Below are 27,970 nucleotides of genomic sequence, written 5' to 3' on the forward strand. Positions count from 1 at the left end.
AGATTTTTTTAAGACATGTAGATGAGAAGAGCACAAATTCTAGGTTTAGGTGGCAGTCTTTGCAAAGACATGGAGGTAGGAGATGGCATGTAACAGATGTTTACTGGCTGACTTACTCAACTCCATTGTGTTATACACATATCCTTCACAGCTGTCTTCACTACATCTGCAGGATTTTCTTCCATTTATCACATAGACAGAGCTTGATTATCCTGTTTAATGAATGCTTATTGGATTAAATTGAAAATGTAGGCTATTATTGCCACAATTCTGCATCCGCAAATTCAGAAATCATCTAAGTTTTTCTTCATCTGCCAGCCATTGAGATAGAAAGAATTCAGAAGAATTGTACATATAACTACTTGGAATAGTGATTACATTTTGACTAATTCTGGTTCGTATTGGCAACAAGGAAGAACAGTGAGCAAATTTATGAATTTGCCTTTTTTGCAGTTTATTTATCAAAGTAAAATTTTAATTTAAGTCATAGTTTAAGTGGATTTTAGCTTATTAAAGTTTCAACAGTGCTTGAATCCCTATTGTGAAATATGACTGGCAAAATTTAAACCTAGTTGTGAAATCCAAACATAATTTCACTGACTAATAGGCCTCAATGGCCTATAATCAGGTCTAGGTCAATGAGCTTAGAGCCAGTTCTTTTACAAGTGATTCATTGGCATCATTTCTTCTAATGTTCAAGTCAGACCCAGGGAAGTATGCAGGGCCAGAAGGATTGTAGGATTTTATAACTGGAAGGATACTTATTATCTTATTCAATTTGCTCGAATTATAGATTTTCAAGCCCTAGAGAAGTGATTTGCTGATAGTAATTGGAAGAACTAGAACTCTAGTTCTAACTCTAACTCAGTTCCTTTCATCTCATATTGGTTGCTCTCCCTCCTACTATAGACTGTTTATTGTTTCTGCTTTATGAATGAGAGGACTAAGACTTAGAGAGCTAAAGGGACTTGCCCAAGGATTCACAATGTGACCAAACACTTGACTAGGATCCAGATCTTCCATGTCTCAAGACTGCTGATTCCTCTCTCTCTCTTTTTTTCTAAAGTTTTTGCAAGGCAAACGGGGTTAAGTGGCTTGCCCAAGGCCACACAACTAGGTAATGATTAAGTGTCTGAGGTCGGATTTGAACTCAGGTACTCCTGACTCCAGGGCCGGTGCTCTATCCACTGCACCACCTAGCTGCCCCATGCTGATTCCTCTCAATCAGTAAAGTTAATGAAGACAAAACAGTCATAGATGATAAAAGGGGGCAAACATTCTGAAAGGGATCCAAACCATTTTAATAAATATGACAAGGAATATATTTCATAAAGACCTCTTTATTATAATTAGTGAATTTAAATGTAAATGATCCTATACAAACTGCTCAAGGTAATCTTTAAACTTGTGTAAATCAGTTCATATCTTTAAAGAAGCTAAAAGAAATGCTTAGTAGAGTCAAAATCACTGCTAAAGTAACAAGAATTAAAAAAAAATAAAAAAACCTAACCAAAACATAGCAATAATAATGTACAAATACTTAGTGAAGTTTACTTAAAAGGTTAAAAAAAATCCACATATAAAATAAGAAAACCATCAGTAATGATGCACAAATGCTTTAAGAGGTCTAGAGGAATTGATCATTAGGTGAATTGGCTTTAGATAAATTGCTTTGAGACAAATGGACCTGTTCTCTCTATTTGTGTCCTGTCTGTTAGCTTACTGGAAGTATTCATTTTCATTCCAACTAATCTGTACTGCTGTCTCTAGACAGTGCAAATCTTCTGAGGTCCAAGAGTGACTATCTTGTGTTTTTGAATGATTTGCCACCTTTCCTTCTTGTTGCTGTTGTTTTAGTGATTATTAGTGGATGGCTGATCATATAGGTTGGTTTTCTGGCCCCCAGAGTACCATGAGGTTGGATGGGGTCCTTTTCTCTGGAGTTCCAGGTATTCACACTTTAACGCACCTGAAGGCCTGCATCTCATGTAGGAGATGGGACTTGTAGCAAAGGGTGAATGCTTGACCTCCTGAGACTGTATGCTTCTTTTTGCATGGCCCAGCCACACTGGGATTATAGAATCACAGATTTGGAATGAGAAGGAACCTCAGAGGTCATCAGCTTTGACCCTGTCATTTTTAATAGGTGAGGAAAGTAGGGTTCCAGAGAAGTTTCAGTGATTTATACCACCAAGGTAACACAGAGTTTCATAGCTGAGAACTGAATCCAGGCTCTCTGCCTCCAAATCCAGGGCTTAATCCACCAGGCCATACTGTTGCTGTAGAAAGGGAACACATTATTTGATTTTTGGATAGTTTATAACATTTACTCCGGGTTTTTTCCTGTATTGTACTTTTGTCTCTCTAGCTAAGAAAGTTATGGCAAAGGGAGTTAGCTATTCCACTTCTGTTCTTAGGACAATTTGGCATAAGGACAATGATTCCCAAGCTTTTTGAGTATAAGGTCTCTTTTTTTTTTAATATCGTGGACTGCCCATGATAAAAGTGATTCTATCACTGTTTCTTCAAAATTTTTTCCTTTTTTGTTTTCTCTTGACACTGGTAATTCCAAAGTCAATCTTTCCTGACTTTTTATATTTTATTATTATAATTTGTCTCCCTTACTGAGAAGTTCTCAATTTCCAATCCCATGACTCTGTGAGGGGAAGCAGTAGATAATATAGATAGTGATAATGCATCAGAAAGATTCTTGGATTTAAAAATTGAGAGGACCTGAGTTCAAAATCTAACTTGCCTCTTTCTATGTGACCTTGGGCAAGTTATTTAACTTCTCAATCCTAGTTTTCCTGAATTATAAAATGAACTTGTTCAACAGGATGACTCCAGAGAAGTATTCTAGCTCTCTATCTAAATCCTGTATAATCTTTTCTAGCCTTACATTCTATAAACTTCCCTATGAACCATGGCATAAAACATGTGTGAATTCAGCAGAGTGCTTTCAAATGAATTTTTAGCTTATTAATCACAAGTGTATCTATCTATGATGAAAAACTAGTCATTTAGTTGCAAATCAGATTATTTATTCTTTCTATAGAAGGTGTTTGCTTATTGATTATATTCTGTCACACTGCATAGTCTATTGGAGTTAAACATCAAAATATTGTAGCTTGCTGTGCATTTGTATTCCCGGCCTTCTGTGATAGTAACTCCCCAACTCTCTAGGGGCTGAATCCTATGGCTCAGTAGCTATTGCTCTAGTGCATCTTTTAATAAACTCAAAGCTCTAGAACCTTAGTTTTGGTTTTCAGCGAATAAGGTATTGGAAGACCTGAATCCTGTCTCATGTACTTATTATTCATGTGGTTCTGAGTATTAGGTGCAGGTTAAATGATTACATCTCCTCTCTTTGCCTTAGTTTCCTCATCTATAAAATGAGGATATTAATAGCAACTCCCTCATTGGTAGTTGTTAGAACCAAGTGAGGTAACATGTAAAATGCTTAACAATCCTTGCAGAACTATATAAATATTAATGTTGTTCCATTGACTTTGGTTCTTTGTGACCCGTTTTGGAGTTTTCTTGACAAAGATTCCTTCTCCAAGGAAACTGAGGCAAACAAGGTTAAGTGACTTGCCCAAGGTCACACAACTAATGAGTGTCTGAGCCTGGTTTTGAACTCAGAAAGAGCAGTCTTCCCAATTTCAGGTGAGGCACTCTATCCACAGCTCTATCTAGCTTCCCTTTTGGGGTATTAATATTATTATCCTTTAATCTATGTAATATCTAAATCATCCTGACTCACACTGTGAGCCTGCTAAATTCTTACTGGTGTGAGGCAGCTGCCTAGGACCCTGGCTTTTTCCTACTGACTCTAGGGGAAAGCAGAGTCCTGAAATTCTTTTGCTTATGTCCTTCCTAGTGGCGAATTATCATTGTGGAAAGTGATTCATGTAATAATGCTTGCCTTTTGTCTCCCAGAAAATGAATGTGTGCCATTTTAAGCACAAAATGAATACTATAGTATTCATTAAGAAAATCTGGTTCATGTCCATGAATATTTTAACCAGTATAAGTGAAAGCTCTCTGAATAGATCACATATGGCAAATTTCTACCTATTTCAAGTGACTTTATCACTGAATTAGTGTTTAAGGAGCCCCTTTTAGAGCTGAAGGGATCTGGAAAACTCAGAATAGCCACATAATGGGTGATTTCAAGCTGCTCCCAATAAGAACGGTTGAGAAGGAAAGTTGTAGGATAGGTTGGAGCTTATTGGCTACTGAATATACTTTTCTTTTAATATCTTTACTGAATGGAGGCAACAGTGATGCAGAAAAAGCTGCAGATCACTCCCCTTATCCCCTAAAGTCTGTCCATGATGACTAAGAGAGCGGAAACTAGCAAGTAATCTTACAGAATATGCAATAGGCCATAGAGATTCTCCTTCTTTTGTTTTGATATCTATGCTCTAGACACACCAGAGGGCAATTTTAACAATTCTGGGTACATGAGTCCATGCTGTATGATTGATAGAAGAAACAACAATAGTGAAAGCAAAGAGGCAAATCCTGGATATCTATAAAATGTGGGAGACGATGAAGAAAGGGAGAAGGAAAGCCTGCTGGAGGAATGGTACAGTTGGGAATGGTAAGAAGAATCAGGACTAGATTAATAATGAGGGGAAATACTTAGGAATTCATTCAACAAGTATAATAATAATATGATGATAATGATAAATATGTCTATCATCCTTTCTATGCATGCTTTCTCTCACCCTTATAATTGACCACAACCCCATGAAGTTGATGGTGCAGGTGCCATCATAGGCATGTACCTCATCTAAAGTTGTTAATTTATTAGCAAAACTTTATCCTATTGGGTGGGAATGTTTAAGACAATAGAATATATCTATAAATGGTTAATCCTTATTTACTTCCCAGTAGCCTATTATATGTTTTTTCTATCGATAATACTAAGAAATAACAAGAATACCAACTTAGCCTTGAACTTCATTTATTATGATGTTAATTCTGGGCATGCCCTCTTCCCTTCTTTTTTCCAATTCCTGTCTTACACAAAGAGATAGTTGAAAAGTTTAACTGAACACTGATAATCTCTATGAATCCCTATTGATCTCCTCTAGTACAGTTTACTGACTTTATTCACTTGGCTATAGGCACTATTTATTCTTTCAAGGTCTTTCTGATCAAGTCCATCTGGAGCAGACCTAGCATACTTTGCCTTTCCAGCCTGATTGTGGATTCAGGTTTACCAGGGGGAGAGAGGTTTTATCTGTCAGTAAAAGTCCCTCTTTATGCTGCTCTCTGTGTGAGATTCTCTCTTCAGGTTAAGCCACAGGATCTTAAGTAGATTTTTCTCAGGGGTGTGGAAGATGCTTAATGAATCCGAGTTCTGTCTAGTGTTCTTTTTTTCCTCTGGGTAGAACTCTATATAAAAGATCCATTGGTCTCTGTGTATCAGTAGAGAAAGAAAGGTTTGGGCTGGTCCAACAGATCGCAAAGGCTGCAACACAATCATGAAACCTGACTCCAGCCTTCAAAGGTGGAGTGCATTCATGCTTGAGAATCAATAGCCAGCAAAGAGACCAATCTTTCACAGGAGGAAGGAGACGGGAACCAGAGGCAAGAAGTATAGCTTAGGGGTGTGACCTATCCCAGAAGATGGAAATCATAATGAGTGGCAAGTCAGATAATGACTTCTGGTTTTGAACAGAGGATGAAGATAGAATTTTTCGATTCAGTTTGAACATTTATTAAATGTCTGCTAGGGAAAAGACTAAGTGAAGAAGCTCTGGGTTAGGTATTAGACATTTGCCTTGGAGTTAAAAAATAGGTAGTTATATCTTTAGTTGCCAGAAAATTTCTAATGTGAAATCAGCATCTTTTTTTTGTAACCCAGAATTCCCCCATCACAACCAAGCATCTATTTTTTCCATGGTGTCTAGGTGCCATAGTCTGGACTTGTAGACAAAGAAGATTTGAGTTTGACACTGGGTTATAGAGTTTGGCAAATCAATGAACTTGTCTCAGCCTTGGCTTCCCTAGCTATAAAATGAAGACAATAATAGTACCTACCTCACAGTGTTCTTGTAAAGATAAAATGAGATAACATATGTATGCTGTCTTTGCAAACTTTAAAGTATTTTATAGATTAGCTTTTATTCTATCATTGGAGACTACAGTGGTTCTCTGTTGCTTCTGGGATTGAATACATACTCCTTTGTATTCCATTTAAAGTCCTTCACAACCTGGCTCCTACCTAGGTTTATCACAAATCTCTCCCTTTAACACATTTTGGGGGCCAATCTGGCATTCTTACTCTCTTCACTCACATTATTGTGCTCCATCTCTGAGTATTTATACTATTTGTCCTCATTTCTGGATGGCATTCCTTTCTTTACCTCAGCCTTTTGGGATCCCTAGCTTCCTTTAAAGCTCAGTTCATGAGGCCTTTCCTCATGCTTCCAGTTATTTGTGCACTTTTACTTGCCCAGTTTGCCCTGTATTTACCATATGCATATTTTGCACTTACCAACTAATCAATTAACATTTGATGAATCATTTTTCATCTCTTTGTGACTGTAACATCATTGGGGTTTTCTTGGGCAAAGATACTGGAGTAGTTCGCATCTCCTTCTACAGATGAGAAACTGAGGCAGACAGAGTTAGGCAATTTGCCTAGAGTCACCCAGCTAGTAAGTGTATGAGGCCAGATTTGAAATCTGGAAGATGTCTTCCTGACTCCATGCTGGTCACTCTATCCACTGCACTACCTTATTGTTTGCCAGATACAGGGGCTACAAAAAGAGGAAAGAGACAGTCTCTATCCTCAAGATATATGACAGTATAAATCCTACAATTTAATGGGGAGACAATATGTAAACAAATATATAAAAAAACCAGACTTCATGTTGTATAAATTGGAAATATTTACAGAGGGAAGGCACTAGAATTAAGATGAGTTAAAGAATGCTTCCAGTAAAAAGGTGGGATTTTAGTTGGAACTTGAAGGAAGCCAGGGAAGTTAGTAGATGAAGTTGAGGAAGAAGAACATTCTAGAGAGAGTGTCCAGAGCTGAGAGATGGAGTTTCTTGTTCCTTGAATAGCTAGGAGGCCCAGTTTCCCTGGAACAAATAATATGTATTGGGGGCCAGGTATAAGAATACTGAAGAGGTAAGAGGATGCTAGGTTATAAAAGGTTCTGAATGCCAAATGAAGTATTTTAAATAGGGAACCACTGTACTTTATTGAATAGGTGAGTGACATGATCAGACCTGCATTTTAGAAAAATCACTTTGGTGACTGAATGTTTGGGATAGATTGGAGGAGTCAGAGACCTGAAACAGGCAGGGACAGAGGATATATATATATATATATATATATATATATATATATATATATATATATATATATAGTCATGGAATATAAATTCCTTGAGGACAGTGATCCTCTTATTTGTATCTTTGTAAGTCTCACCTATCAAAGTGGTTCAGATATATTGAGCATTGAATAAGTGCTCATGGATTGATTAGTAGATAGATTTTTGGGAGGATGAGGGAGTGGGTTGTAACATTAGGTTGATCACTGATGAGCACAAAAAAATAAATTTTGTAACTTATCCTTGAGGGGCGGGGTTCATTTTCAGCAATGGGCAGAATTGTGAGAAGGAAAGTGGAATCCATCCCTCCTATTCGTTCTCATTTTCTTTCCTATTTGGTCTTTAATTTTTCTATCTGAAGACAGATCTGATCAGTGCATGCTTAGCTTCTAGGAATATATTGGTGTGTGTAAGTACTTTTGGGTCATTAGGCTGACAGACAGATATGTCTTAGAGGTACCTGTCAAGAACTCATAGAAATACCCCAAGAAAGGACAAGTTGGAAAAAAGGTAGGAAACAAGGAAAGAAAATTTTGGTTTCTACTTAAATGCAAGGACATGAGCTTGACCTCCAAAAGATCATTGTGAGGGGATAGAACAAACTATTTTGATATTTTCTTATATACTTATTCCCACATACCAAAATCATTCATTGGAGATGGAAATGATAAACCATTCCAGAATCTTTGTCAAGAAAACCCCAAATGTAGGGTCATGAGGAGTCAGACAAGATTGATATGACTGAACAACAACAAAAAGATTTTCCATATGAAAAGAGCATTCTGGTTTTTGTGTCTTTTATCAGTGTGTTATTGGATCTTTCTACCTTGTACTACCTCCTATCTACCACTGGATCTCATAATGTCTGAATATTTTACTTTTCTTTTGTATTTTTAACATGAAGTAAAGGGCTTAGAACTTGTCCACCAGTTCTCTTGTAGTTGGATTATAAGGATGGGAAATGGGATATCCAAGGTTTTACCAACAATTGATGAGGCTAAATTATATTATTTTCTAAACTCTTCCTATGTGAAGGTACACTTGTCCCTTTTTCATGACCATGACAAACTTTCCCTGATGAGCACTATTTTCTCTAAGAGAATGAGTGAATCTTTGATTCCACACTATAAATGGTTCATTTAGATTTCCATTAAGATATAGTAGAGTTTATGATGGTCTTGCATCCTTATTTTGTTAAATCCCTGATTCTTTGTTTCTGCCTAGACCCAGAAGCACGGGTAAGATTTAATTCTTTCCCAAATCTGAAAAAGTTTCATCAGATAAGTTAAATAAGTCAAATTATATTCTTAATAAAGAATAATCAATAAGTATTTATTAATCACCTACTCAGTGCTAAAGGACTAAAAGCTGGGAATCCAAAGGCAAAAATGAAAGTCCTTTCCCTTAAGGAGTCAGGAAGACCTAAATTTAAATCCTGTTGTGTGACTTTGAACATGTCGCTTGAACTGCCAGCCTCAGTTTCCTCATTTATAAAACAGGAATAATAATAATAATAGCTTCTACCTCTAAGAATTATAAGGATAAAATAAGATATTTGTACAGTACTTAAAGTGCTTTATAAGACTTGGGCCAACTAGTTGGTACAGTGAATAAATTGTTGGTTCTGGAGATAGGAAGGCTTGAGTTCTAATGTGGCCTGAGATATTTACTAGCTGTGTGACCTTGGGCAAGTCACATAACTCTTCCTCCATATCATTTGTCAAATGATCTGGAGAAGGAAATGGTAAACCATTCTAATATCTTTGCCAAGAAAACCTTAAAAAGGGTCACAAAAATGTGACAGAAAAACCAGTAAACAACTGTCAGTTCTAGTGTGATATATAAATTCTATCAAATAACATTATTATTATTGTAGTAATCAGAGAAATACGCACAAATACACACATACATACACACACAACCCTCAATATCCAAGATAATATTGGAGGGAGGATACTTGCTATTGGAGGGATCAGGAAATCTTTCATATAGAAGATGGGGCATGAGATGAGTTTTGAAGGAAATCATGGAATCTAAGAGGAGGAAGTCACAGAGAAGGCAGATAGATTGCATATTAGGAACAAAGAGAAGATCAGTTTGCCTAGGTCTTAGAATGGGGGAAGGAGAGCAATATATAATAAGCCTGGAAAAGAGGGGGGCAGAACCAGGTTGTAAAGGTCCTTAAATATTAAACAATGTTAACAAGAGGGGCAAAAGGAAGAAATGACTCCCACATAAACCTCAAAAAATAGATTAATTCCTTTGCATGATTTTGCTGTTTAATTTTGGATTTCTAGATTGTCAAACCATTTACAAAAGCCAAAAAATTTAAAAGTATCACAGTTAGGTTCTTAATTTTTAGGGTCTTCCCTTTCCTTCTTTAGTTTATTTTTTAGCAAATATGAACTAAACATAGTGGGTGGAGGAGGGAAAGCATAGGATGGGTAGTCCATAAACTGGATAATTAAAGAACATCTGGATAAATGGGAATTGCATAATTATGATCTACAGGGACTTGAGCTCCATTTATCATTGCATTCCAGTGTCTAGCACGATGTCTGCTATGTAATATACACTTAATAATTCTCACAGACACACACACATACACACACATATATGTATATATGTGCATATTTATCAATCTATATCTATATTATATCTAAATATATCCAACCTTGACTTCTAAATAGGTTATAGATTGGGGTCATTAAAGGACTAATATTATTAATTTCTGGGAATTCAGATTTTTAGCTTAGCTTAAAAATCATCTTTTCACCTTTTTCAGAATTTTCTGAAACTTAGTTCCTCTCCAGGCCAAATCTAAGCAAAATAATAGGTTTGAATAGTAGATAGGCTGCATTAATTTTCTTATAAATCCCACAACTGAAATGATTATGGATGAATTTCTAAATAAGCTTGTGTGTGTGTTTGTGTGTGTGTGTGTGTGTGTGTGTGTGTGTGTGTGTGTGTGTGTGTGTTTATTGGGGGGAAGAGAGAGAGAGAGAGAGAGAGAGAGAGAGAGAGAGAGAGAGAGAGAGTATTTCTAAGAGGGCATAGTTTTTAGAATTCTTCCACCTGCCTCTAGATGTCAAAGAGGGATTGCCCTAGAGATCAAATCAATTCTGCTTCGGTGGATCCTGTGGGGGGTGGGGTGGTGCAGAAAGGATAATTTTACCTGTAAATTTGTTATTGGCATCTTCCAACCTCCAGTGTACAGAACTCTTCATGAATTGCTTGGGTTTGTTGGAAAGGCAAGGGTGGCAATAATTTTAGTCAGAAAGTTAGTACTACAGAAACTGGATCTAATCAAACCAATGTTAACCTATCTGATGGTAAATAAGCTCTGAGTAGAATTAAAAGCCTGTTTCTGTGTCTGCACAACAAGGGGAAGGGTGTGGTACAAGACATGCAGGGTACAGACAAAATTGATTGACAGCCCAGCTGGTGGAGATGGGTAATTGGAAATTCATGGCACATAAATCTTCTAGTACTTATCATGGGGCACAGGAAGAGAGGAGATCTGAGCAGTGAAACATTTAACGCTTTCAAAAAGATCTAATAATACAGCACATCTTTTAGTTCTTCATTTAACCTTAATTAAATTATGCTTTCTGTCATGGTGAGATAAATGCACTTTGCTTAGGGAAATGACTCTACATAGCAAATAGTACTATACACAGGAAAAAGAATGAGATGTTTCATGTATGTGTGGTTCCTGTGATATATGTAATCCAATCACATCCACTCACTCACAGTTCCATTTAAGGGCAGCATGAATCTTAAGATCTTGAGTTTTGTTATCCAAGGGCCATGCCCTGATTTTCCTTACAAAAGTAAGGAATCATCTTTCAATCTCTTAAGGTTCAGGTTTCTTCTTTTCAAAATGGCGCTTTGAAAAATGAGCTGGTAGTTGATGTAAGGCAGTTTGTACAGTGAAATTTTGCATAGAAATGGACTGGGTGAGTGATAATTTTAGTTGTGTTCAGTGATGAGGGTGTCATAAAGGCATGTGTTTACAAAGCAGGGATACAACCATTGAACATTTTGAATGTCAGTTGGGTCCTCTCCATAACAGAGAGTTATTTTAGAGCTACGTAGTATGGGTGATTGACAGTTAGTGCCTAAAGATAAAAGAAAAGGGCTAGGAAGAAACAGAAAAGAGTTAATACACCTAGCTGAGCATGATCAGGATGTTGAAATATCTTCCAATTCATCTAAGTCACCTAAGCAGCAGTTTTAAAAGGTATCCAGGGACAGAATTTTCTACCTTGGTAGACTATTCTCATCATAAATCATCCTTGAGTCAAAAATTTTTTTCATATCAAACTTTATCCTTTGTGACAATTCAAAAATTATGTCACTGTCCTCTTGTCTTTGGTTCTCTGTCACTGAAGTTGACAGATTAATGAAAACATTTTTCATTTAATTAACTCATTGAATATTTGAAAATATGAGAGGTAAGGTGTAGTGAATAATGAGTTGGCTTCATTTTGAAAAATCTTGAGTTCAAGTCTGGTGTCTGACATGTATTAGCCAAGTCACTTAGTGTTTCAGGCAGTCCTCTGTGTAACATTTTTAGGTTTGCAAATCACTTTACAATTGTTACTCATTTTAGCCTTACTGAGGTAAGAGTTATAATTAGCCCCAATTTTCAGAAGAGGAAACAGAAATGACGTGCTCAATGTCATACATGTCTAAGGAAGGATTTGAACTCAGGTCTTGTCACCTGGTCTAGCATTGTGGGCCACCTGGCTGTTACTCTAAGACCATTATGTTTCAGAGAAAATAAAATATGCCAAGGAAATCACAGATTTGGTAAAAAAAAAATTACTTGAAATTGGATATTGAGTCATTCCTTTCCTTTTGTTCTTTTCTGATTCTTTTAACTAATTAAAAATGTCTTGATTTTTTAACTACTTTAATATGAATGACTTTAATTTTTAGTTTCACTTTATTCCTTTCCTTAACCTTTTATGTTGCTTTAACATATTTTCCTATTTACCACTCCTTTGCTATTAGAGCATTTTTGTCCTTCAACCGTTTTACTCTTCTGGGATGCATTGTTCAACAACAGCAACAAAAACTGGACCACATATAGAATTTAACATTTATTTATGACCATAATGTAACACATATTACCAATGAGTACAATAATAAAATGTAAAAATGCCTCATGACTGGACTTAGAGGGCCAAATGTAACCCATGGGCCTTGGGTTGGACATACCTGCTTTAGAGTCTAATTTTCTCATCATGGGTCATCACTATGTCATCATCATCATCATCATCACCACAAAGGACAACTCATATTCATGGGATATCAATTGATGTGCATTATCTCTTCTGATAGTCTCAATACCCTTGCAAGGTTAGGTGGTACAAAGGTTGTTATCTCTTTCATATTTAAAGATTCATAGGATCTGAGAAAGGAGATGACTCGCTAGGGTCACATAGCTAGTGAGGGGTAGAATTATTTCTCAGTTCAGATGATTCAAATGTGGTTCTGTGTTTAGCACCTAAATCAGACTTCATAAAGCTTAAGATTCATTCCTTAGGTGATGTGGTAGATAGAGCCTGAAGTCAGGGAGACTAACCTCAGTTTAACCTCTGACATGTATTAGCTATCTGACTCTGAGCAAAATAATCTTATTTGCTTTAGTTTTTTCATCTGTAAAATGGAAACAGTAATAATACCTTTCTTTGAGGATCAATTGAGGTTATATTTGTAAAGTACTTCACAAACCTTAAAATGACATTTTTAGGGGCAGCTAGGTGGCGCAGTGGATAGAGCACTGGCCCCCGGAGCCAGAAGTACCTGAGTTCAAATCTGACCTCAGACACTTAATAATTACCCAGCTGTGTGGCCTTGGGCAAGCCATTTAACCCCATTGCCTTGCAACAACAACAAAAAAAAACAAACTAAAAAAATGCCGTTTTTGTTGTTTATTTTCACATCATTCTCCTCTTAATTGTTGGATCATAGAATCCATTCTAGAGCTGGAAGAATGTCAGAGTCTATACTGTTCAACCCCCTTATTTTACTCTTGAGGAAATGACAGCCCAAAAAGTTGACCTAAGATCACATTGCATAAGCTATATAGTATTTGAAGCCAGGTACTTCAACTAGAACCATTTTTTTCCCTCTATATTATCTTATAATACCAAATAATGTTTTGAGAGGTATCATGGCCTAGGGGATAGAGAAAGGACTCAAATCTGATATGGTTACTTACTAGCTATATGATCATGAACAAAACAGCGAAAGTAATTTGCAAATCTTGATTATAAATATAAGTTTGTATAATTAATTTCAGCACTGGTTCAAATAGTTTATCCAATATTGGTTTTTCCATTACTGATAGTATTGTATATATGTATATGTTATTTGACTTAGACCTGGATACTCCTGATGTTATGTGGCCCTAAATAGGTTGCCATAGTCACCCATTGGCATGGATAATTATGCAAGAGTAAGGTTCCTCTCCCTGACCTTCCAAGTTCCTGGGACAATAAAAAAGCCCTGACACATGACATGAGGCTGAAAAAGGAGAGTTAGCAATGAAGAGTGAAAGGATACTAATATAGACAGCTGTTTTTGTTCAGTCATTTTGTCTCTCACTCTTCAGGACCCCATTTGGGGTTTTCTTGGTAAAGATGCCATTGCCTTTTCCTTCTCCAACTCATTTGATAGATGAGGAAATTGAGGCAAACAGAGGTATGTGACTTGTCCAGAGTGACACAGCTGGTTAAGTATCAAAACTTGGATTTGAACTCAGAAAGATGATCTTCCTGACTTCACACCTGGCATCCTATTCATTTGATATTTAAAAATGTGATGTGATAATGTTGGGATTAGAGTTATAGGAGACATTGAATTTCTTTCATTTCATCAAAATTTCATGGAAAAGGGGGCCTTGCAGCTTTTCTCTCTCTCCTGAGGTTTACACTCTCATGAAATTCAGAATGTATAGACCCCTACAATACACAGTTTCATGAAAAACTGGAAAACAAATCCTTGGGGGTAGGACAGAGAAAGGAGCATGTGAAACCTTTTTCTGAGATAAAACACATTTTATTCACATCCTTCTCTCTGGAGAGAAGATCTAGTTCAATGAGGAATGAGTCAAAAATTGTGACAATTTATTACTTTCAGCTTTTTTTTCCTCAGGATTATATTGTGGAGTGACAAAGACATGGGATTAATCATGTATCCTAGTTTCCTTGTGCCAAGGAAATAGTCTGAAATCTGGAAAGCCTTCTGGAATAAGCAGCCAGATTGTAGAATGAGCGAATGTTCTCTTTCCAGGATGGATCATTGGCTACTGGTTCCCTAGATATCATAGAGCTACAAAGGACTAGAAAACTTGCTACCCATGTCAGGTCACAAACTAGCAGCAGAGGTGACTCAAGAACATTTTTCTTTCCTTATAAATATATTGTTTCTTCTTCTAATATCTTTTCATATAAGCTTTGTAAAGTTTCGTACTTCTACAAATCAAGAGGCATGAGTTCTTTGGAATGAAGATGAGGAAGTTACCATCAACCCTTAAAATTAATGTAATCTGCATTCACCAGGATTCTATGACAAGGCAATATTTTTTGTGAGTCTAATGGTTAATAAAATATTCTCAATTTCTAAGTTCTGTGTAGAAAAGCTGGAACTATATAAATGCAGACTATTTGTTTAGGGTTTGTCATATTTGGAAAAAAGGTTTTGAAACTAGTAGTTCTTGGGCAGCTGTTTTGAGAAATTTGCCTATTAGTTATAGAGCTTCAAAAGTAATTTTTACTCAAGTTTGACAAACCACTTTTAAGGCTGTCTTTCTTTTCTCTATCTCTCACATTCTCTTTTTCTTCCCTCCCTCCTAACTTCCTTCCCTCCCTCTCTCCCTTCTTTCCTTCCTTCCTTCCTTCCTTCCTTCCTTCCTTCCTTCCTTCCTTCCTTCCTTCCTTCATGAGGTTTCTAGGGTCATTGCTACAGATACTTGCTCTAATGGAAGGAGAATGCCTCACTTAGGTCATATCAGTCAAGGAGACAAATAAGTCTAAAATCTTTTCCTCCTATATATTATATACAGGAAGTATGATGGGAAATTTTAACTATGAACTATTATCCAACTCATTTTAAGTTAATCTGCCTTATTAAAATTTTCTCCATCACTTTCCTAAGTCTAGACAATCAACAAAACAATAAAACCCTGAGCAAGTAGCCTTTGCAATTGCTATCGTGTAAATGTGAACTATGAATTTAGAAAGAGCCAGTAAGAACCTACTCTAGCACACCACTGGATTCATATGGGCTAATTCATCTAGGGCTTCATTCATCTAGGGCTAATGGGTTCAAGAGCTCTAGAGAGAGGGACATAGTCCTCTTCTCTCCCTGCCTTCTCCTTTGGCAATCTGGTACAGATGATGAACTCCTTCACAGAATAATGTTTTAAAGTGCTTAAGATAAAATACAAAGAATTTCTAGGGGTGGCTAGGTGGCTACGGGGTGGCTAGGAGGCGCAGTGGATAAAGCACCAGCCCTGGAGTCAGGAGTACCTGGGTTCAAATCCGGTCTCAGCCACTTAGTAATTACTTAACCCCACTTGGCCTTGCAAAAAAAAAAGAATTTCTAAAGAGACATTATATCAAAATGTATTATCAAGATGTTAAAAAGAAAAAAAAAACAAACCACAGGTTAAGAATCCCTGAACTGACCTATAAGTGAGAATTCTCCTTGCTTTGGTGATGCAGTCTTGACCATGGCAGATAATCAGGTACTAATTATATTTGCTGCATATGGTCCCATTTCTGTGAGAAGAGATGATGTTAGGGAAGCTGGGAAGTAAGAGGATTTGCCTGCAGTAGCATCTGCTAACTGCTCAGGATGCACTAGCCAGCTTCACAGGCTGGGCTATTAACCTTGTCTCCAAGTGATCTCAATAGAATTTCTTAGGTGAAAGAATTTCTATTCTAGTGGAATAGAAATTGAGAGAAAACTCTGACCTTTATCTGGTAGCCAGAGTGGGTCTAATCTAGTCTGAAGATAATTTCTGTAATTTTTATTTCCATAAGAAATCAATTCTAGGAAGTTAATTAACAATGATTTAAGAAATACTTAGTAGCAGTCCTGGAGTGAGAAAGAGTTTCATGACCCTGGGCAAGTCACTTTAATTCTGTCTACCTTTAAAAAAAAAGAAATACTTAATGTCCACCACTTAATGCAAGGTCCCATGGAGGACCTTGGAGAAATACAATGCAAGGTCCTTGACGCAAGAAGATTATATTATATTAAAGAGAAGCTTTGAGTGCTACAAATGAAACTTGCAAGCTGGTTTGTATAAGGCAGTATCAGTATTGTGGTAGATGTTGTTAGATCTCTGTAATTCCAGCTCAAGGAAATTATTTTATGGAAATGACATTTAAAATTGGGTCATAATGACAAGAATTTATGAAATTCCTTGGAGGATGGGTGGCAAGAAAATGCTCTGTAGAGAATGCTCAACTGATGAATTGGTTGACATAAAAATAAAATTAAATTCAGTCTCTGTCACTTTACTTTCTGTGTGACCTTAGACAAGTCACTTAGTCATCTGTTGAGTGTGGTGGAGATGGTGGATTAAGTGATTTTTTAGGTTTCTTACTGTCTTTTTACCTTTTATTCTGTTCCACAGATGAAATGAATGTTGGTCTTGAAGGCAAAGAGGCTGAGTCTTTGTACTATCTTTGACCCTTTTTTTTTCTCTCTGCCATTTTGGACAAGTAAAAGTAGCTCAGATCTTATTTGCCACAAAAGAAGCCAGATCATTTTGAAGGTGTCTACCGTCTACAGATCTGAGATCCTTTAATATCCTGTATGAGGACTAGAGTATCTTCGAAAGAATGTCGTGGTGGTTGTTGTTTTTTTAATACGATTCAGTTTGATAAGAAGTGATTTTTTTTTTTAGATGTAAGGCATTGTGGACCACAAATACAAGAAAGGTACAATCCCTGCCCTCGAAGAGTTTTCAGATTAATTGGGGCTAAGATATCTATAAAATTCTATGCAATAAGTTTTATAATCTAGGAGGAGAGGTTGTTAATGCTGAGTGTCTTTCCTAGGTGATTATATGCACAAAAGGAGGAAGTGATGACAAAGGAATAAACTAAATTGTAGCCATATTTATGAATTTACTTGCTTAATAAGGCAACATAATCATATTCCGGCTTCTTGGTCCTGCCATGGAACCTCATCTTCTCTGTAAGAAATTGGCCTTTGTTTGTTTGATATAATAGACTAAAGCACTTAGTTGAACAACCCAGGCTGGTTATTGTGTTGCTGCAAATTGCAGTTATCTAGCTAACCTTTTGTTCCATGGTAAGCATGAGAAGGTTGAAAAGATTGTTTTATTTCATTTTTTTCTTTTGCTTTGTGCATTCATGCTATTTGGTTTAGCATTAAAACTTAATTTTGAGGTGGAAAAATTGCTGAAGCATAATTAGCAGAAATCTACAACACTTTAAGGTGTTTTATCTTACCTATAGCAGGATACAAGACACCACAATTGATAAATATTTGACACAGTTCACAGACATTTCTTTTATATTTTGTGAAAAAGCCCAGAAGCATTATTGCTTTTGTTTTTTTGAATGCTATTAGTTTTGAGTCTGTATTCATTTTAATCATTATTTATATTAATCTTTTAGCAATTGTATATAGCTGATGAATTTTGGGAATATATTATGTTAATAGGATTTCAGGGAATAAAAAATAAGTCTTTTCTTTCTGTTTGTGTTTGGTACTGTCTTATTCACCCAAACAGAATGCAAATAATATAAACAACTGAGATAAGCAGAAACTGGGGCTTTGCCATCTGAAGTAAGAGGAGATTAGTTTCAGTGAATGGGTAATGAGCAGAGTTGAGGACTGTGGGGGGAAAAATTGGGTGCTGTTTTTCTGAAGCTCCTGAGACTTGGGTTTACCCCATCCATGTCCTACAAACCCAGTGATGCTTAGTAAATATGGAATGTTGAGGATTGTAAAGAGCTTCTGCAAAAGAGGATCATTTGATATTTTTGGTGAGCATTGATACGTCTGTAATGAGTACCTTTACGTGGAAAAGCTTCTTCCAGTAATTTGTCTTTTGGTTCCGACACTTTTTCAGAATTGATTCATTTGTCCTCATCATTAGATACTGTCTCATTGTATGTTGGATGACTTGTCCTTTCTCTTCATAGAAATAGAATGAGAAAACTCTGCTAATTTACCATTTATTGCTTTCTCAGAATATATGAATCTGTCATCAAATTAAAACACTTGGAAGAAAAATTAGTCACCAGACTACCTCCCACTTTAGAAAAGAACATTAAGATTTAGGAGAACAGCAGTACTTCTGTTGTCACTTCCATGAGAAGCTTGTCTGACCTCAAAGCTGGTAATTATAGATTTAGAAAAGAAAGGGGTCTTAAGGGACCATCCAGTTGATCCCAAGGAGCAGCTTGGTTCTGCAACGAGTAAAGCACTGACCTTAGAGTCAACTCTTGATAAGTTCAGATCTAGCCTCAGCTACTACCTAGCTGGGTGACCTTGGGTAAGTCTGTTTGCCTCAGTTTCTCATCTGTGAAATAAGTTGGAGGAGGAAATGTCAAATGACTGCAGTATCTTTTGAAGAAAACCCCAAATGGGATCATGATGAAAAACAATGAGCAACAAACTGAAAGCTGATCCTCTCATTTTATAGAAGAGGAATTATGTTCTTCCTTCTGACAGTTTAAGTGATTTATCCCAGATGCTAAATTCTACAATGGTATCCATTTGTATAGAGTCTGAGTTTGAGGGGAAGTAAGCAACTGCAAAAATGAATTAGATAAGTTAGGTTCCTATAGGACATGACATTTCCATACTAAGTAGACTTTTTATGTTCTTGGTACTTCTCAAAGAGAAGACTAGAACACACACAATACAAGACTTGTCTCTGCAAAGATACAGTTGTATTTTCATGAACAAAGGAGGGAAAATAACATTTTCTGTTTCTGAGAATAAATAGGTAAGTGTACATCTGGTTAGCTGGTTTTAGGTTCATAGAATTCTTAAAGGTCATCTAGTCAGAGCCCGTTAGTTTGCAAAAGAGGAAGTAGAAGTAGGGAGGGAGGGAGGGAGGGAGGGGGAGAGAGAGAGAGAGAGAGAGAGAGAGAGAGAGAGAGAGAGAGAGAGAGAGAGAGAGAGAGAGAGAAAGAAAGGAAGTGACTTCTCTAAAATCAAACAGTGTTAGGAGAACTCATGTCTCCTAAAGTCCAGTTCATTGCTCTGTCCATGACAACACATTGTATATTAAACATTAATGGTCAAGACGCTGCTTATGCACTAAGCTTCATTTAGCACTTCTGTCCAGACAGCTTAACACTTATTGATTAAATTTGGCTAGACTTGTGATTCTATCTCACTTTGCCTGTTTTCTGAAATCATGCAATGTGAACAATTAGCATTAATGCTATGAGCTTTGATTATGAACTTCACCCCTTTGTATTTTCAGTATGAAGATTAGGCTTGAATCAAGAGCCTCTGATTTTAAATCTAACTTCCTTTCCACTGTATTTTTTTACCTCCATCTTCTTCCCTTATATTCATCTTAAAACATCTTGATGTCATTCCCTACTCTCTCTCCTCCAAAGTCTGATGAGGTAACCCTTTTTGCCAAAACCAGTCCCTCATATGTGGCCTTGATTCATTCTATTCCTTTAGGTACTGAAAAACAATTTATAATCTCAATTAATTCTACAATGTTCAACTTCACTCCATCTTCCAGTTCCTTCCATCCTTGCCTCAAACATGACCAAGTTTCCCTAATTCTGGAGCAGGGGAGGGACCTTCACTAGACCCTGCCATCTCCTCAAGCTCCTTATCATCGTACATCTTTAAAAAACACACAAAAATCAACTAACATTTATTTAGCGCTTTGAGATTTACAAGCACTATACACACATGTATATATGTATGTATACATATGAAATCATTTTCTCAACAATTCTAGGAGGCAAGTGCTATTACTTTTTTCCTATTTTGCTGATGAAACTGAGGCACACAAGTTAAATTACTTGCTCAGGATCACATAGTAACATTCTGTTTTTCACTCAAGTCTTTACCATTCCCCATATAGTTCTCATCACATAGTTCAAGTGTCCCCTTCCTTAGGAAGTCTTTTTCTTTGCTATTTTGAATTAGTCTTGTTCATTTGTTTCAGTCATATCTGACTCTTTGTGATGTCTTTTGGGGTTTTGTTGGCAAAGATACTGGAATGGTTGCCATTTCCTTCTCTAATTTATTTCACAGGTAAGTATACCAAGGCAAATAGGATTACAGCTAGCTAGTAAGTGCCGTGTCATCAAATTTGAATACAAAAAGATGAGGCTTCCTGACTGCTGGTCCACCATTCTATCATTTACTGCAACACCTAGTCATCCATATTGAATTTATTTACTTTGTATCCATTCATGTTTATTCTCTTCATATCTGTATATACTTATATGCACCTGTGTCCTACATTAACATGTAAATTCCTGAATATAGGAATCCTTTCATTCTTTGTCTTTTTTATCTATTACGTAGATCAGTGTCTGGTATATAATAGGAGTTTAAGAAATGCCTATTGACTAGTCACAATGCATTGCTTCATCCACTTTCTCTTCAAATTGTCACATAGGTAGTATTATATTTACCTGTTTTATTCCCCTAATAATATATAAGATCCTTGAAAGCAGTGGCTTCTTATATTTTTAGCATTAACTAAAGCACCTTCCATTAAATTGAATTTGAATTTGGTCATTTAGGATTTGCTGAGGTATTATTTAGGTTAATCAAGCAAGAAGCATTTATTAAGTGTGTAATATGTGCTAAGTGCTGGGGATGCAAATAGAGGCAAAAGACAGTCCCTGTACTCAATGGGCTCACAGTCTGAGAGAAAGACAACATGCAAACAGTCATGGATGAAAAAACTATAGTCAGGATAAATTGGAAATAATAACAGGACAACCATTAGAATTAAATTTCAGTAGCACAGAAATTTCTCAATTGTAAGGAATCATCTGGTGATTCAGATGAGCACATGGACATCAAAATAACAGTATTAGAGTTAAAAAAGAAACAAAATCTGAGTTTGAATTCACACTTTGACATACATTAGCTGTATTTCCTTGGGCTAATCTCTTGCCTTTCTGAACCTCCCTTTCCTCACCAATAAAATAGGGAGCTTTACCTCACTGGTTCCATTTGAGGAGAGTAACTTGTAAACTTTAAAGGATTATGTTAATGGACTCTTTAGAGATGAAGTCTCTAACCCTGTGATTAAGAATCCCAATATAATGAATTTCTTTCTTTGTTTCAATCTATAATGCCTTTTAAATTTTGATATGAAACAGATTTTTAAGAGGGACCTGAAGTGCAAATTTGAATTCTCAGATGTACATCTTAGTTGCCCAACTGGTTTTGTAAGTTTGTAATTTAGGTAGCATTTGGTTGCAAGTCTGGGGATACACATTACATAGATCCATTAAGGTTGATCAAACACTGTTACACTCCTAAATGGAATATTAGTACCACTAGTTTGTTGCCAAGAATTACTGTGTAGGGTTTGCTTTTTATCTACCCATTTAATTTTGGCTAAGAAATTAACATCTGATGTGAGAAACCCAGAAAAAGTTTTGTTGACCAATTAGAAGCATAAAATAGAGTTTTTCATTATGGGAGTAGATAATGAATATCAGATAGTCTGGTGACTTTGTGATTATGAAAAAGTTTCAATCAAGCTTCCCAGATTGGGCAAAATGCTCTTTTTGTGTTTTAGTGTTTTTTTAAGGTATTTATAGAGCATGTACCTGGAATGTAAATTAACTTTGTAATGTGGCTCATTACAGTACTCTTGCTAACCTTGTTCCTTTCCCTCATATTCTTCCAGAGAAGGAGTGGGATTTTTTTTTCTACTCCTTTGAGTCTAGCAGTGCAACACACAATATGTAGAACAGGTGTTCCAGTATATAGAAAACTGACTGCCAAATACAGCAAACTGCCTTTTTTTTCTCTTGAGGGACTGTGTTTCCTCAACTGACACCCATGGGCTGAATCAGAAATTGGGGACAGAATTGGTTTCCTGCATGCAGATTCTGGTGTGGTTTTTCTCAGAGTGGGAAAAAAGTGACTCCTTCCCAACTGTTGTCTTGGTGCCCCAAGTTAAGGTTTTAGTGCTTCGCAAATACTCTGATATTTAAACTTTTAAAAAGCTTCAGCTGTTATGAAGTCTGTAAATAAAAAATTCCTTCTCCCTTAAATTTTTGCCCATTTGTCTTTCTTCTACTCTCTGGTGCCAAGAAGAATAAGTCTCATTTTCATTACATGACAGTGCTTTTTATATATGAAGAGAAAAAACCATTCTCTCTTTCCCTCACCCAAACCCCCTTAATGTCTTCCATTCTCTAGGCTAAATTTCAATTCTCATCTAGAAAATGAGGGAGTGAGACTAAATAGCTTTTAAGGACCCTAAGGACACTCTTTGATTGTATGGCAGATCTCTAGATGTTTAAAGGATCTTCATATGACTTTGTTTTGGTTTGGTCTTGACTTACTTGGTCATTCTTCTCTGGAAGAGTTATAGCTTGTTATTTCTTTTCTACTTTGGTCATATAGGCCACAGAATTCCAATATGATTTTGTTAAGATAAAGTATAGAAGGACTATGCTAGTTTCTCTATCTCATCATTAAATAGATAACAAAGGTATTTGTTATTTTTATCAATGTATGGGCATCTTGGTATAAGAGCTACCTTCATAGCAGATCTTACCATATCTAGGATTTAACAGCTATTCTAAGTCCTGAGGAATGTCTTCTGAATAGCTCATCAGTGTTAAAGACAGGGTTTTAAACCTAGGGTCTTCCCATTCCCAAGACTAATAATACCCCATTCACTAAAATACTTCCTTTATCATTGAAAATAATTTTTCTATCAGTCTGGTATAAAAGCATATACTTTTTAGCTATCACATTAGACTATTTGTTCTTTTTGAGCATGGCATCTTACTAAAAACCTTTCCCTTTTAATGAATTACTTTCTAGTTTCGTGTTTTATACAGCATTTGGAAATATTTTAAAGCTAAATATATGACTTATCATTTCTTCCTATTATATTCTACTTTACTAATTCCATCTTAATGAAATAATGGATTCCACTGGATTTCAACGTACCTTTGCCCCCTGGGTTCTGCCACCCTCCCTATTGTAGAACCCTTAGGATACCTTCTTAGTGAATTCTCACTTCTGCATTGTCTACCATCAATTAAACTTTCATAAAAGGTTAACTCTGTGGTACTCTATTGGAGAATTCCTTTTGGACTGATGTTGATTGACCAAATAATACTTCTAGCATTTGTTTGGCCAGCCGGTTCTGAATGGACACAATAGTCTCCATTTCTCTCTTGTCTTCTCTATCATAAGAGCTGTTGTCAGATGTGTTGTTGAAATTTAGTTTTACAATGTTCATAGCATTTACTTGGTTCTCCTGCCAGAAAGAGAAATGAGGTGGAATTGGCATGGCTTCCCCTTTCTTCCCTTTTACTATTATACTTCTAAACAGAGCAGTGTGTACTCTCTGCCTTTACTTCCTTATTGATCATTCATTTCTCAACCACTTGTCATCTGGTTTTTGTGTCTCTTTGACTCTTTTAGGTGTGTGACCACTTACCTCCAGATTAACGAGAATAGGGTCTGGTCCTTTGTCTCTCTGTAGCATTTGACTTTATTGGCTATTTCCTCTTCCTTGGAGTTTGAAACTTTGTACAGCTTCTGGAACATAGTAGGTGCCCCCCCTTTCCCTCCATGAATATGGACTTTATCCTCAGGTGCTCTTTCCTTTCTCTCTGTCCCTCCCTCTCTCTTTTTGTCCCTCTGTCTCTCTAATTTTCCTCTACTTCTGACTCTCTCTGTGTCTGTCTCTGTCTCTGACTCTCTCTCTCTCTCTCTCTCTCTCTCGCTCTCTCTCTTTCTCTCTCTCTGTCTGTCTTTCCCTCTCCTGTATCACCCCTCTATTCCCTCCTCTCCCCTTTACTTCCTCTCTGATTTATTTTCATATCCCCATTTCTATTAGGCATAAATCCTATCTGTTCCTTAGACTTCTTCTTGCCCCCAACATGGCTTGAAAAGAGAAGCCCTTTTGTGTCATTACTAACATTTTTTTTCCTGGCAAGCCCCTACTAATACTAGATTTTAGTTATTCTGACTGTACTATGCTGCTCTTTTGTATTCATCTTCCAGCACCTGCCCTTGCTTTTTTCTTGTACATGTCCATTTTAAATCTTTGTTTTTCATACATCAGTTTGACAAGGTTAATGAGTAGATGTTGACTAGAAGACATGCCTTTGACATTTCTTCATGGAAAAGGATGTAAGAAAACATAGATGATATGCCCTTACTGTTAAGTTTCTCCTTGTACTGTCAGACAAAATTCCCTCTCCATTCCTTTCTTTTCCCCTTAGTGCAGCATAGGGAGATTCCTCCCTGCTCATTTCCCAATTCATCTGATGGTTTATATATTTTCCTAGGATTAATGGTATGTATTTGCTTGGTATTATAAGTATTCATGGTGGCACAATACAGGTTATCTTGCCATCATCTTTAAAAAATTCCCCAAATTTTCTTCATTGGTAATTATAATAATGATGATAATAATATATATTTATATGCACTTTGAGTTTTGCAAAGTACTTTACATGCATTATCTCATTTAATCCTTATAGCAACTCTGTAAGCAATGGTATTCTCATTTTTTAGATGAAGCTTATAAGGGTAAGCAAGAACATGAGGCAGGATTTAAATTGAAATTTTCTTGGCTTCAAATCCAGAACTATAAGTCACAAGTGTATGCAGTGATGTTTCAAAGTATATTTTACAACCAATTTTAGTGAATATTTTCATATATAATTTTCAAACTCTGCCTAACTCACACAAACAGCTTACCCTGGCTTTGTAGTTGTAATTCTACATTACCAGATTGAATAGCCAGCCTTGCTTCACCGTATAAAATCTATTGTCTTCCTATAGTAGATTTCCCTACCACAAAATTCCATTGAACTAATAGAATTAATGAGACTTCCTTTCTTGAAACAATCCCATACAAAAGAGCTTGGTGGAGAAAATTTGAAAATCTACTACTTGCATATTGCTTTATGTTTTAAGTCAGGAGAAGAGAAAATATTCTGTTGAAACCAAAATAAGGGATTTTTACATCTCTCACCCTCTTTAGTTACATTTGGCTTGGGAAGTGGGAATTTAAGTAGGAGCTAGAGAAGAAGAGAAAAAAATAAAGGGAAAGCATCCTTGGAACACATTGACACATGTTGTCAGTTTTACCTCCTCTAAGAGATTGCAATACATGAAGTATTGTTGCATTTTATAAGCATCATTGGTTAGGAAGTGTCTTAAAGTTGCCCCCTAGAAACATTGGACTCCATCTGAGGCCTAGCCTCTTTTTTTCCTACCTTCTGGGTAGGTGCATTTGACAAGACTATAGTCCAGAGTTGGAAAGGGAGACTACATTGAGAAGTTGGAGATTTCAGAACCAAAAGACCCCACAAGAGGAGGCAAATAACCCAAATGTAGAAATCTGTGTTAAATAATATACAGAACTGAGCCAGGCAGCATGAAATTTGGAGTTGATGTTGACAGACCTTCAATCCTCTCATTGTTCTCATTTTATTTTCCCCCTTGGCTTGTGTCATAACCTGAAAATTGTTTAAACATAGGTTTTCATATTCATTGATTTAACTCTTCAAGACCTTTTGCAACACTTGGGAATTAATGATCTCTTTCTTTATGAACGTTTTAAATTGAGCTTATTCTTATGGAAATGTGATCCCCAGTAATTTAACAGAAGGGATTTTAGCCAGCTGTAAACCCAAGCTATTCTAGCACTGAACTTAATGCTTGCATTTCATTTTTTTTTTCAGGCTGCACATTTAGGTCACTTGAAATCAGAAAGCTATATCACTGCATATCTGGAACATGGGGCACTAATGTAGAAGCTGACCTCCGGTCTCCAAATTTTTTTGTGAGGGTGAGTTTTGTTGTCATTTGTTTCTATAATTGGCAGTTCATATATATATATATATATATATATATATATATATATATATATATATATACATATATGCAAGCTTCCATTGTGGAAGGAAAGGATATATATATTGGGAAAGAGTCTCTGAATTATGTCTCATTTAAACAGAAATAAAATTCTACCAGATCATAAGATAGACATTGTAAGCCTCATTTGTTAGTGGTGTTAGTTTTGGGAAAGAGAGTGAACTCCAATATGCTATGCTTGAGGATGTCACAGATTGTACAAAGTATATTCACTTTGTACACTCTCAGAATGTTTGGAAGTGAAACAAAACAGGAATTAGAAAGTAAAAAAGATAGGAATGGAAACCTTATTCTGGGAGTGGGAGGTTATCTATGTGGGTTAAAAAAAGTTTTACTGACATTTGCTAGTACTTTGCAGTCCTTTTAAAATATACCCTTCCCTTATAAATCTTTATAAAAGCTAAATAAATAATACAAAAACCAACCTTGCTGTGATCATGTCTGACACTATTAGACATTGTATAGCATGCTCCATGTGTTACTCCATATGTATTCATCTTTTTTTTTTCTAATTTTTTAAAAATTTATTTTAAGGCAATGGGGTTAAGAGTGACTTGCCCAGGGGCAGCTAGGTGGCATAGTGGATAAAGCACTGGCCCTTTAGTCAGGAGTACCTGGGTTCAAATCTGGTCTCAGACACTTAATAATTGCCTAGCTGTGTGGCCTTGGGCAAGCCACTTAACTCCATTAGCCTTGCAAAAAAAAAAAGAGTGACTTACCCAAGTCCATACAGCTAGGCAATTATTAAGTGTCTGAGGCTGGATTTGAACTCATGTACTCCTGACTCCAGGACCAATTGTCTATCCATTTCTGATAGGAAAGGTTGGGGGAGAGGGGAGGTAAAGGAAGAGGTTATCTTTCCCCATCTATCTTTCTGAACTGAGTTTGGTTATTCTAATTAATCAACCTTGTCCTTTTGCTGTTGCTTTCATTTACATTATGGCAGATGTTGTATATATTATCATCCTTATATCTTCTTTGCTCTGAATTAATTCTTACAAGTCTTTGGATTAAATTATGTTTGACTAAAGGTGTATTTGACTAGGTTATATTTGACATTACTTTTTTTTATTTTGATGCATGTATCTTTTTTTGTCAAAATGCTAGCTAGTCTTTGAAGACTTGTGTTCACATCCTGCTGTAGACTGAGTGAACTTCTTTTGTGCATAGTAGTAGTAGATGATGTCACAATTAATAGTAATTAGAAGACACAGTATGTAAGAACTGCTTTTTTGTGTGTTACCCTGTTAAAAATCATATTATGTATTTCAGGTCCTTTAAATATATCAAAAATGGATCTCACACCTTAGCTCCTTTTAGGGATACTGATGCCTCTCTCCCCTGCCCCCCAACCAAGACTTGGTGTTGTCATTCTATGGAGGAAATCAGAAAACAGCAGTCTCAATTTCTAGGCTTTTTTTTTTTCATTTAAATTTTATGGTGATTCTAAAAGGCAGCTTATTTCATATT

General features: G+C 36.3%; 1 protein-coding gene across 1 annotated transcript in view; it reads left to right on the forward strand.

The window, feature by feature from the left end:
• The window catches only part of LOC141506734 (protocadherin Fat 3-like), a 697,405-nt gene that overhangs the window by 102,218 nt on the left and 567,217 nt on the right, over window positions 1-27,970 (forward strand). Inside the window, exon 2 of the mRNA XM_074213761.1 lies at window positions 26,308-26,414. The gene's annotated coding sequence lies outside the window, so the exon portion shown is untranslated. The remainder of the gene's footprint in view (window positions 1-26,307; window positions 26,415-27,970) is intronic.

Source organism: Macrotis lagotis, chromosome 1 (genome assembly GCF_037893015.1).
Source record: "Macrotis lagotis isolate mMagLag1 chromosome 1, bilby.v1.9.chrom.fasta, whole genome shotgun sequence".
NCBI lineage: Eukaryota > Metazoa > Chordata > Mammalia > Peramelemorphia > Peramelidae > Macrotis > Macrotis lagotis.